Source organism: Carlito syrichta, unplaced genomic scaffold, assembly GCF_000164805.1.
Source record: "Carlito syrichta isolate Samal-C Ts95f unplaced genomic scaffold, Tarsius_syrichta-2.0.1 Scaffold303232, whole genome shotgun sequence".
Taxonomy (NCBI): domain Eukaryota; kingdom Metazoa; phylum Chordata; class Mammalia; order Primates; family Tarsiidae; genus Carlito; species Carlito syrichta.
In genome coordinates this window covers 430,145-438,214 of record NW_007247328.1, presented here as the reverse complement: position 1 = coordinate 438,214, position 8,070 = coordinate 430,145, and the positions used below count along the sequence as shown (strand labels likewise).

Below are 8,070 nucleotides of genomic sequence, written 5' to 3'. Positions count from 1 at the left end.
GGTCTCGCCAAGTTGCCCAGGCTGTTCTCGAACCCGCGGGCTCAGGCAATCCCCTCACCTTGACCTCCCAAAGTGCTGGGATTACAGGCTTGAGCCACCACGCCCGGCTGCTACCTACTTTTCCAACTTCCATACAGCTAGCTCAGACATTATGCAAACAAACTCTTAGTGCTGTTTGTGAGCTCAGAGAAAGTTCTCTGATGCCCAGATAGCATGTGCTCTGTTGTCTACTCATCCAACAAACATGCAAAGATATAGATCCTTCTTCCTACTGACTATCATCCCTTCAAAATTGTGTCTGTTTCTAACAAAAGACCCAAATATCTACTAACATATGCAGCAGAAAGACAAGGGTTTGGCACAAAGTTCCTCCTCTCCCAGATACTTCTCCTTAAGTCTAAGGAATTTTTTTTTTTGGAGGAAATTGTATACTTACAGAAGAGTTGCAAAAATAATAGAATTGCCATCGGCCCTAAGCCAGGTTGAACATTTTACGTCAGCATAGCACAGTTATCAAAACTAAGAAAATAACACAGGTGCAATATTAGTTAATATTATTCAAGGTTCACCAGTCTTCTACCAATGTACTTGTTCTGTTCCAGAATCCAGTTCAGGGACCCACGTGGCATTTAGTCATCTTGTCTCCTTGGTCTCTTCCAATTCTGGTTAAATTTTAGCATCTGTCTTACAAATGAAGATGCTTAATTCTGTTTATCAAAGAATCAGAAATGCTCCCGAGGTCTCAGCAGACAATAAGAGTTAACAGAATTTGGGAAGAAGTCAGAATTCTACTGACCAGAATTCTCAAGTCAATGCCTTTACCTATTTTTTTTAATGGGGATGGCATCGATGTTTCTTGGGTCAAATTCAAACTGTGTTCTGCTAGCCACCCACACACAGGTCAACTTAATAAAGAAATCACCGGGAAAGTCTATCTTCCTAAACATGTGCTGTTTCCTTAGAAACATCAGATACAAAACTGGCCCAAGGCTGACACGCTTTCTGTTGCTAAAAATACACTTCAAGAAAGCTCACACATTCAATGGTTACCTCAAATACACAATGCCAAGCTCCCTCAATTTCAATATTTTAATCTGTAGGATTCCTCAAAAGCCTTGTTCGGGGTATAAACCTCATAACAGCTCTAATTACAAGACTTTTGCACAGCATTAGTCACTGCTGGAATTCACAGAATAAGGACCCGGGATGTGTGTGCCATTCGTGTTCCGAAAACACAGTACCTGGTTTAGAGATTAGCCAGTGTATCTGCCTCTAAGCTAAAAGCAATGTATTCAGAAGGAAGATCTTGAGACAGTTTGAAGGTAGGTAGACAGAATGCTTTCAACATCAACATTTACTCTCGATAAGGAATACTTTACCTTTGCCAAACTTGAAAAGAATAGTGGTCTCAAACCAGAGATATGCAAACCTTAGTTTTTAAGACAATGACCTTCACGTGAGTCAAAAAAAAGTTATAGGGCCAGGCACAGGAACTCGCACCTATAATCTCAGCACTTTGGGAGGCTGAGGTGGGAGAATAGCTGGAGGCTAGGAGACTGAGACCAGCCTGGGCAATGCAGCAAAACCCTGTCTCTACAAAAAAAAATTAAAAAATTAGCCAGACACAGTGGTGCATGCTGTTAGTCCCAGCTACTCAGGAGGCTGAGGTAGGAGGATCTGTTGAGCCCAGTGAGCTATGATCATGCCACTGCACTCTATCCTGGGCGACAGAGCAAGCCCCTGTCTCAAAAAAAAAAAAAAAGTTATAATTCTTACTAGGTCTTGGTATTGCTTCTTTGTCAAACTGTAAGCAGTTTACACACAAAGACCAAATCCGACCTAAACTCTGTAGCTTTAAAACATTGAGAGGAATATTAATCAAATCTTTTTTTCTTTAATAACAAATATTCTCAGTCTTGATTTCTTCTAGGCACTTTTCTGAGAACTTTACATGTACTATTAATTCCCCCAACCCTATGAGGTAGGAATTTGAAAAATCCTCTTTTAGAAATACAAAAAGGCCCTGGCTAGCAAGTCCTAGGGCTCCTGTGGATCAATCAGAGCTATGAACTAATGACAGAAGAAGAAATTCTCTCTGCAGTTTCAGGCCACGTGGCTCTCTGGCCAGGCTGGTCTCCATCAGGTCACAAGGCTGCGCTGGGGAGGTTCCATGCTGAGATAATGCGCCATATTCCTTTCTGGACCAATCTTCCTCTAACATTCTGAATTAAAGCTGGATAATTGTTGTAACACTCCAGCTAATAATGAATGCCAGCTTCTAAGGGGATATAGGAGAATAGTTTGTTTCTTAGTTGAGTGGAGTTGAATGGTTTCAGTAGAGCCACTCCCAAATTGTAGTTCAAGCTTCCAACAAGTAACTTTTGCTTACAGCTTTGCCTGATTGGTTTCTCTGTCAATAAAATGGGTGTTGTTCCACATCTGTTAACATCAATTTTAATGTTGCTAAATTTCATGTCTATCACTCTGGAGTAGTGCCTTTTAAAATCCTATGATATTGTCTTTTATTATGATGATTGGTTTTAGTGAATATGAATGTAGATTAATAAAAACATTCTTATCTTCCTAAAAAAAAAAAAAAAAAAAAAACAGTGAGAGGAGAATCTTCATTCTCGCAGCCCTCAGCGACACTGGATCTTGTACCACACATTCCTTCTGACTCCAACATTCATGCACACACTGGCTACTGAAGGTTATTCTGCTCTCTCTACCCCTTAAAACAAACATAATCCCTCAGACATTAGGATCCCAGCATGATGCTATAAAACAGCGATCCTCTAGTGCTCAATCCCCTTTTCCTTAAAGGGATATTCTATTTTAAACCTACCTTGGCAAAAGCCAACAAAAATATTTATGTGAAGTAATTTTCCTTTAAGACAAACCAACATGAAGAGAGGCAGTAACTTGACGATGTTCACATTATGGCTTTAATAAAGATTTTGCTAACTAAAACGCCCACCTGAAACAAGCAAGTTATTCAAAACTGAGTATCTGTAAACATTCGCAACTTGGTTTGAAGATCTTATTTCCAACATTGAAGGAAACTGCCTTACAGCCCTGGAAGTCACTATTTTGCATGGCATGCTCATAATCACGACGGGGCAAGATGACAGATGCCTGATAGTGATGGCATAAATACTGCTCATTCCTTTGGTAAATGATTTCAAGATATTTTCCAGTGGGGGGGCAGGACATGTTAACATTAAGTATTTTTGACAATTCAGATACGCAAAATTAGAAGTTCACCACCAGGTTCCTCTAAATAGCAAGTTTTTTGTAAACATTTACTATTCAGCTTAAAACACAGGCCGGACGCGATGGCTCATGCCTGTAATTTCAGTAGTTTGGGAGGCAGAGGTGGGAGGATTGGTTGAGTCCAGGAGTTCAAGACCAGCCTGGGCAACGTAGCAAGACCTCATCTCTACAAAAAAGAAAAAAGTTAGTCGGGCGTGCTGGCACACACCTGTAGTCCCAACCTGGGTGACAGTGAGACCTCAACTCAAAACCAAAAAACAGGGAAATCTCTAGAGATATAAAATAGATTAGTGGTTGCTTGAGGCTGTTGGGAGGTAGGGATGGGGATGAAAATGCTCTAAAATTGACTATGATGATGTTTGCACAACTCTATGGATATATTAAAAATTGTTAGCAAACGGATCTCTTAAGCCCAGGAGGCATACCCTTGTATGCCCTAGATGGCTGAATAATGCACTTACGCGTTTAAAACATTTTAAAGGGTATATGATTGTACACTTCAGAAAAAAGGGATTTTGTTAGGGGGACACATACATAATCCTCTATATGTATATAAACATTGAATCCTGCTAATTACTAGACATTTTTAGATAGTAAAGAGAGTTACTGTGTTCACCATGAAGGCCCTAGAAAGTCAATGCATAGGAGAAAAAGACGATTTCAGAATTCTCCATTATGGTCATCCAAATTCATGGACTTCAATAGCTGAAAACTTAATTAATCTACCACAGGCTTCAGCTCAAACGCTGGTGTTCTTGTCAGTGCCAAGGACAAGAGCAAGTTTTGGCGAAACATCCACATACGTGGTGCAGTCTCTTCCCAAAATTCAAGGATTTGCCCCAGGCAAGTTTGAAGTTTCCATGTAGTGCTTTCCTTTGAGGGGTGCTAAGGCCACAGTAGACCCCAGAGGTGTCCTTTTCACTCCTTCCCTTGGAGAACACTCAAAGGCCATTTTACAGAACACTAAGGACTGTATTTTAATTTCTTAGATCCTATCAGGTGCATTCAGAAACTTGCGCTCACAGGCTAAGCCATGAACTCAGAAACTGTATGAATCTTAATATTTAATATGATGCATTTCAACCAATTCAATGAAATACTTACACAAGGCTTGAAACAGAAGAGTTGGTATCTGCCTACTTTAATCCTAGGCGGCCTGCGGTATTCTTTCTTGAGTCACGTGAGTTCCCAGTGTTAACCCTGAACCGCAATCTCTGACCTGAATTGTACCACGTCACCCCTCACCAACCTTCCTCCCTTCGCATCAAACTCTCATCCCTGTCCTGAAGTCAAAATACCAGTTGCCCACCGAGACAAAGCACAGAGCAACCTCCAAGCTAAGCCAGAAGAGGACTGGGGTGGGGAAAAGTGAGTCTAAGAACTCTGTTCCCAAGAGGGTGGGCAACCCCAAGGAGACAACATCCAATTAAGTCAGACATCCCTGAGTCGGCAGACAAGCCTAAGCCTCATCTGTCTCGTGTGGCTTCTTCTTTTCATAAAGCTCAATTTAGAAACAAACTAGGATAAGCCCTCTGTGCCCCTGCCTCTGAGAAAAACCATTAGCCTTTTTTTTTAAGAATAATTATATTTCAAAGAAATCTTTTATCCTTTTATGAAAATATCCCTTTGAATGGCTTTGTCAACTTTTAGTAAGCATTCCTGGCCAAGATAAAAAGCCTTATTTTTTTTTTTTTTTTTTTAACAAACCAGTATTTGTATAAAACTTGACTTCACCAACATTAAAGTGCTAAAATTGCAGGGCTCAATGGTTTGTAAAATCCTTAAACTATAATGCTAAGAAGGTTTTTAATTGATTCCTTAATGAACTACAAGTTACTGACAACCATTAGCAATTCCTATTTAAACACATAGTCGAGGCAAATCAAATGCTCAAAGCCATTTTACAGATCATTAAGGACCACATTTTTTATTGTTATTTATTTATTTATTTGAGTTGAGGCCTCACTCTGTTGTCCAGGCTGGAGTGCAGTGGCACGCTCATGACCCCTGCAGCCTCTACCTGTGGGGCTCAGGTGATCCTTCTGCCTCAGCCTCCCGGGTAGCTGGAACCACAAGCGCTTGCCACCACACCTGGCTAATTTTTAAATTTATGGTAGAGACAAGGTCTCGCCAAGTTGCCCAGGCTGGTCGTGAACCCCTGGGCTCAGGCAATCCTCTCGTCTCAGCCTCCCAAAGTGCTGGGATGACAGGCATGAGCCACCACATCCAGCTAAGGACCACATTTTAATTTTTGAGGCCCTATTCAGTGCTTTTGGAAACCTATGCTCACAGTAGAAGCCATGAATTCAGAAATTGTATGAATCTTCATATTTAATATTATATATTTCAACCAATTCAGTGACATGCTTATATGAAGCTTTAAATAGAATTGGGGTATCTGCCTGTACTTATCTTTCCTCCCACCAAAAAAAGGAAAAATAAAACCATACAACGAGTAGCCAATTGAAATCCCTCTAACTAATAATAAAATCGGTCCCAAAAGTCAGTTTTCAGTCTTTATGACAGAACAAGTAGTGAGGCTGCACACTACTCAAACTCTTAAGAATCTTCACCAAGCCGGGCTCGGTGGCTCAGCCTGTAATCCCGTGCCCTTGGGAGGCTGAGGCGAGTAAATTGCCTGAGCCCGCGGGTTCGAGACCCGCCTGGGCAGCGAGACCTCATCTCTACAATAAATCAAAAAATCAGTCGGGCGTGGTAGCGCTTGCCTGTAATTCCGGCTACTCGGAAGACTGAGGCGGAAGGATCGCCGGAGCCCAGCAGGCGAGGCTGCGACCGAGTGAGACTCTAACTCAAAAAAAAAAAAAATCTTCACCTTCCATGGAACTAAAGAATTTAGACAAAAACAAGGGCTCCATCTTATTCCCGCCAGTTTCTGCATGCACAGGTGGATAAAACAAAATAAAGTAACAAATAGGGACTAGGCAAAATGTTGAAAACATTCTCAAGGTGAAAAAGAAAAGTAACTCTTCAATTCCAATGTCCTTACATGCTATCTTTTTACGAACGATCTTTATCTTTTTAAAAGTAATTCAACAGAAACTCATATGAGAAGGTGTGAAAAAACGGAACTCGGAGCAGTATTGGATTCCACATGGTTTTAAGAACATTTCACAGAGTTGTGCAACCATCACCCCAAAATAAAATCTCATGCACACCGTCACTCCCCTTCTCCAGCCCTAGGAACCATGAATCTACCTTCAGTCTCCATAGATTTGCCACAGAATCACATAAAATGAAGTCTTTGTGCCTGGTTTCTTTTTCTTAGCATGATGTTACCAAGACTTATCCAGTGCAGTATCAGTACTTTAATTCTTTTTATCGGCAAATAATATCCCATCATATATGGACTTACCCCATTTTATCTATTCATTTATCAGTTAATGGACATTTGGATTGCTTCTACTTTTTGGCTATTAAAAATAATGCTACTCTGAACATGTGCATATAAGTTTTTGTGTGGACATATGCTTTCATTTCTCCAGGTTATATTTACCTAAGAGTGGAATGACTGGGTTAGATGACAATGTTACACTGAATCTTCTGAAGAACAACCAAACTGTTTTCCAAGAAAGCGCCATCAGTTTTCATTCCCACCCATCAGCAACGCAGGAGGGTTCCAATTTCTCTACATCTTTGCCATCACCCATTTTCTGTCTTTTTGGATACAGCCATCCTTGTTTGTGAATGGTAGTTCATTGCGACTGGTGCTTTGTATCTTAAACCAAGCCCACTCATTCTGAAATAAAGACTCAGCTATTCTTTCTAAGCTACACTTTTAAGTGTAAAATACACCCAACCATCATCCTGAAAACCTCAAATAAAGCCACCATCATCTAACACTCCCTTAATAAATGAAGGTGTCACTGCCATAGAATAGGCCCAATTATCCTACTCCAAGTCCTACCTAGCTACAGTAATGTCCAACAGCCAAACCTTTCTACATAAAGATGACAGACTAAACAGTCTGCACAGATATGAATGCAGCAGTAGAACCCTGAAACATATAACCACAACACAGTTTTAGCCAGAACCTTCAAACAAGAACACCGGGTTGGAATTCAGGTTTGCCAGTAATTGACAGGGAACCTGATCAATCACTACACCCAGCTCCTCTACACCCAAGCACGGTGTTCTGAGCTGCTCAAAGACATCGAGCCGTCTAAGCCTGAAAGTTTAATGCAATTTGAAAGTGTACAAACACCTGTGCTGAAGAACTAGCTTTGCACAGCAGAAAGAACTTCAGCTTGGTAGTCAGATGGGCCGGGTTCAATTTCCAGCTCTGCCATTTAGGGGCTATGTAACCACAGGTACATCATTTAGCATCTTTGTATTTCAGTTCCCTGAGCTGCAGGTAATCATGCCTGCTCCAGACGTTATGGAGATTCACGAAACAAGTACAGCTAGGGCCCCTGACACAGGACCAGCAAAAAGCAGGCATTTAAATGCCAGTTGGCATCCATCCTTCTAACTCTGGGCAAAGTTTCCCAGCCTGTGAAGACCTCTCCACAGACGGTGTGGGCCGTTTAGAACTGAACGTGAGTCCTTGTGACTTGCGGGATGCCCCCAGGAAGCACGCCTCCACCATGAGGTGGGACAATTGCCAAGGACAGCTATCAATCGACCTAAAACAAGTCTAGGGGGATTCCGGGCAGAGAGCAGGTATGAGAAGAGGCAAGACCCCATTTTGGTCGGGGACTCTGGAATGGAAACTTCCTGGGCTCACAGACAGGCCGGGCACGTCCTGGACGCAGAGGAGAGGCAGGCAGAGGCCATGCA

General features: G+C 41.6%; 1 protein-coding gene across 2 annotated transcripts in view; it reads right to left on the bottom strand.

Moving 5' to 3' along the window:
* LOC103260518 (phospholipid-transporting ATPase IB) overlaps positions 1-8,070 on the bottom strand; it is a 549,519-nt gene that overhangs the window by 540,925 nt on the left and 524 nt on the right. The window lies entirely within an intron of this gene.